Genomic DNA, 5,252 nt, shown 5'->3' with positions numbered 1-5,252 from the left:
CGTGTGTGTGTGTGTGCGTGCGTGCGTGCGTGAGTGCGTGCGTGTGTGTGTGTGTGTGTATTAGGATCAAGTGACTGCAACTAATGTATGGGTTGCAAATGATGACTTTATTTAACCCTTTTTTGTCCCGCTTGATTATCAAGTTTTTTCTTTGTCCAATGCTTTGGTTTATGACCAAATACTGTTAATCTCTTCTGTGCTACTAGTGCAACAGTAATAACAAAATGTTCAAATGCTAAAATTATTTCTACTAAATATCACCATTGTGAACAATGTGTTAAACTAAAACATATAGGGAAAAGCACAACAGTCCTAACTAAAACTCTACTCACAAAATATATTAAACACCTACATTTTTTAATTCGTGCCTTAACTGAATCAAAATATTAAAATGATACTGTTAGTTTAAACACTTATTTTAATCAACATTTTTTCAGGCAGCAATGAAGTTGCCTGACAGCTCCAAGTGTTGATATAGACAATATAATGTGCCCTCTGGCATTTCATATATGTATGCACTGAGAATATACCCTTTGGGAGACGTGTGTGTGTGTGTGTTTTTCAGTGTTGTTTTTCTCAGCTGTGATTTTCTTTTTAAACAATCACGCACACAGGCATCTCTGTGTCTGCATGTGTGTGTGTGTGTGTGTGTGTGTGTGTGTGTGTGTGTGTGTGTGTGTGTGTGTGTGTGTGTGTGTGTGTGTGTGTGTGTGTGTGTGTGTGTGTGTGTGTGTGTGTGTGTGTGTGTGTGTGGTGTGTGTGTGTGTGTGTGTGTGTGTGTGTGTGTGTGTGGGGGGGGGGGGGTTCTGTCTGTCTGTCTGTCTGTCACTATACTTCAGTTCAGTGAATGAACTCAGACAAAGCAAAGACGTTGTCATCAGATGTGAGTCAGCTGTGGTTTGTCTGCAACTCTCATCTGTATTATCCATATATGCATGAGTGTCTCTATGTATTTGTTTGTGTGATGTGCACACAATGCAACATTTTGACTTCACCTGTGTTGGTGAAATTGCAAAGACATGTAAATCAGCATTTGCATATTTTTGGTCTGTGTTTGCTTTATCGGCCTGCACATGCAGTTTACCTGTGAGTGTGTCCGTCTGTCTTCAGGTTTACGGCTATGTGTATCTGTGTGTATATATGCATGTATGTATATGTGCTCCACTGAAGTAGTCACTGCTCATGGCTTTGCACCCTGGGGTGTCAACAGAGAGGACGGCTGGGTGTGCGTTTCGTCTCTCGGTGTCTATCTCTGTGTGTCAGTGCCCATGAGGAGTTCACAGTGCCTGCTCTCCCAAGAGAGATCCGTCTCCTCTTCTCATCTGGAGTAACAGAAATGTTGTGTAACCTTCAATTGCCTCTGGACAAGACGGAAAGATAATGAGGCAACTCCTGTCACGCACCCACATATGCAGTGTGTCACATTCACATCTCAGCGATGCCATCAGAAAAGTCCTGACTCCACTGAGCTCTTGGCAGATTTCACATTGTATTTTCATCCTCACCCTGGCTTCCAACACACATTGTCGATTTTTAATAGCAAATGTAATGGGAACAGTTGTTGTGGCCCAAAAAAAACCAGTCCAAATGTTGTTCATCATGAGTTTCATAAGAAGACGTACGATGAAATCCCTGAATTAACACCAACCTTTTCTTGGTTCCCTTTACCAAAATGTTGTGTCTGTTCTTTCTTCATAATTGACTCCTTCCTTGCTTTTTCCTCCACCAGATCATGTTAAAGTCCTGAATGTTAAAACAAGACTCAAAGCAAATTTGAGAAGCTGTATTATTAAATTAACTTTTTTTTAAATTTAGATGGTGTTTTGTAGTACCAGAAGGGTAACACACACACACACACACACACACACACACACACGAACACACACAAATAAACACAACATTTAACTCAGCTGTGCAAAGCATCTCACAGGGTTGCTGTATAAACAAATGTCTCTCTAGTTATTCAGCAGAAGGTATGAATGCATTGTACAGAGCTAAAAAACCTAACAAGCCTATTTCGTAAAATGTTAAACTACAATATTTCTGGCCCACTGATATTTTAGAGTGATACAGAGGGGCAATGTTTTTATGATTATGCATTTATTTTCCTGTGCCCTGCTGCCCACCTCTCCTGTTCAAACAGCACAGGTCACACAAAGATGGCAAGAAATTCTGAGAGATAAATCAACATGCAGCAAAGTCATTCATATTGCTCCTTTATTTATCAAGGCATTTCTCTAAAAGTGCTCTCAAACCCTGAAAAAGGGCCAGAAGCATTTTCTGTTGTTCCACTAAAATGCTCTTTCTTATTTTTAAGACAATGTTTCTTCATCTGACTATAAATATTCATCATAGAGTAAAATTAGAAGCCTGCTCTTTCTGAGCATGTGTGAGTGTGGGTTGCAGTCTTCTACTTCAAGAAGCAACCATTTATGAGAAGGACCCTGCGAGTGTGTGTGTGTGTGTGTGTGTGTGTGTGTGTGTGTGTGTGTGTGTGTGTGTGTGTGTGTGTGTGTGTGTGTGTGTGTGTGTGTGTGTGTGTGTGTGTGTGTGTGTGTGTGTGTGTGTGTGTGTGTGTGTGTGTGTGCTCAGAAGGCTCCCATTGGAATGAATTATTTAGAGGAGAGTCTCTTTTACTTATCCACGGTCGACTGGCCGCTGGCACGTAACGTTCTGCTCCTGACGACATAAGAGACTATGGTCACCACCCACCCCTATGTGATATGCCCCTATGTTACCCTTCAACCCCACCCTAACATATCCCAGCATGCTCCTGTGGTCCACTGCGGAATTCTTCATATTGCAGATTTGCTTTTTGGTAGATAGGATCCCTAACAACTAGAAAGAGTGAAACGGACATGTATGAAGAGAGAGGGGAAAGTACAAGGTTTTTAATTGAATACCCAAGGTGTATACTGTACAAAATTGCCAAAAATGTGTAAAACAACTCAAGCATATAACATAATATGTTTATCAAAAGTATGATCCCAAAGAGCAACTGAAATTAGATCCGACACTCACACGTGCTGCGATAAGTCGGTCATTCTTGAGTCGTGCTATCCAGGAGCTTGATGCTAGCAGTCGGTGTCAACAGTGAAGAATCGTTTAAAATATTCATACATGTGGCTGGCTCAATAATGTATTAACCCTTAATTTAGCACCCAAAGCTTTGCTGTGCCCTGCTTCGGTCCAACTGCCCCATGTGCTTGAAGTTCAATCATTCAAGAAAGATCTACAGCTGTGGCAAACTCACAACATTACAAATACCGATTTAAGTGGCTGAGGCTTTCTAGTTGTAACTGATTGGTGTTTCTTTCTCATAATATTACAAGTGGCATCCATTAATGTCTTTGTACACTGTTTGTAGGAGGATTGGGAGAGTTGGCTTGTTTACCAGTTCATTTCCTGTTGATAGTGTGAAGGGTAACTTAATAAGTTGGTGGAGAGCCGTCGAGGAAAATTGCTTGAATCACTCAAATGTTGTCCAAATATAGCTGGAGAAGCTGCTTCTCTGGCTGATCTCTTCATTCGGTGTCAGCCAGGCGCTGATGTGACCCTGTCAGGCGGCAGACTGAGACTGATGGGATACCATGTGCGGCTGCTGTACAGCTGCTGCTGCATCTCCATATTTATAACCAGACTAAATCCATGCCATAATCCGCATAGCAAGATCCATGCTGCTGAGTGGACACTGTCAACATCCCACACTCTCGCTGTTTCTCATTCTCACCTCCTCAGGTGACATGTGTAATCTTCCTCTTCCTCTTTACCACACACACACAAACAGAAATGTGAAAATGCTCATTCAGTACTTTCTACAAGGATTAGGTGTGAGGGGCTGCTGGGAGCCACAGGGTGGACCAATTCAGAGAGTCAGACTCCAATGTGGCCGGAGAGCAAAGGACTGTGTGTGTGTGTGTGTGTGTGTGTGTGTGTGTGTGTGTGTGTGTGTGTGTGTGTGTGTGTGTGTGTGTGTGTGTGTGTGTGTGTGTGACAGTGCTGACAGGCACATTCAGTCTCACCCGTGACCTTTGATACAGGGAAAGAAGGATAAGTCAGAAAAAGAGTGGAGCTTCAAAGGAAAAATGCTTTGCTGTGCTTTTGCTTTAGAGACGCAGCTTTGGCCACTTCACCAATCGTGCACCAGTATTTGTGACTGTGTGTCCGAGCTCTTTCTTTAAAGTACACATCAAAGTCTACAGTTTACACTAAACCTGCTGGATGATTATAAAAAAGAATTGCAATTGTTTTCTTACATAATAGTTGTAAAACATATCAAACAGTACGTGGTTGCTAAGAAGTAAGCTAAGAAAGTGATAGTAACTATAAGAAAACATATAATTATATATTTAAAGATCATTAGATTTAATTAGATAAAATAAAACATATTCATTACTTACATAGAACAGATCATCTCTATTCTCTCCTGTGCACGCGTCCCATATCTAATGCTTTGGTCCTGCTGTCTTTGTCTTCCTCAGTGACCAGCGGCCACAGACTCATTGAGTTAGGTCTATTACAAAGCCATTTACCCGCTACAACAATGATCTGTAATTGTGAGACCCAGCTGCAGGAGCTGGTGTTGAAATGTCTTGCTTTAAAGAAGCATTGTGTGTGAGTGACTGAGCAATAGTCATACAGTTCTTCACACATATTTTCTCAGAGAAGATTCCTATTCAAAGTTTTGCTCTTTCATTTGTACTGGACATTGATTGTATTTTTTTACTTCCACTTAACAACACAAAGATGTAGACGCAATCTTTGTGTTTTGTAATTGTTTGTTATATATAAATGATATTGTTATACAATGAGTCAAAAGACACCAGTATCATCCATCTGCCACTGACAGATCTTTGGCTCCTGTGCTGTTCGCTAAAACCGACACTTCAAAAAGTGGAAGAAGTCAACAATGAAAGTCTGTACTGCTTTGCAAGATTATGCTCTTTTTGATTGAATTTGCAAATAGTATAAAACCGCTACACAAAAGTTCAGATTCATAAAAATATTTGTGATTAAAGCTGTTGGTGAACTAATTTAAAATCTGATTGGTTTTAAATACATTGGCTTAGAATTATTTAAAGAATTTTTTTTTATACATATCATCCTTTCTTGTCCAAATCCATCCATCTGCTTTTTGTACCGTCTCACTATGTTATGGGTGATAGGACCAATCTCAGTAGTACAATAGGAATCTTAAGCAACAGATGAAACACTCAAGGATACAGGAAGACTTGAATCCAGGACCTTCTTTA

The sequence above is a fragment of the Trematomus bernacchii genome, unplaced genomic scaffold (assembly GCF_902827165.1).
Source record: "Trematomus bernacchii unplaced genomic scaffold, fTreBer1.1, whole genome shotgun sequence".
Classification (NCBI taxonomy): Eukaryota; Metazoa; Chordata; class Actinopteri; order Perciformes; family Nototheniidae; genus Trematomus; species Trematomus bernacchii.
This window is presented reverse-complemented; position numbering follows the sequence as displayed.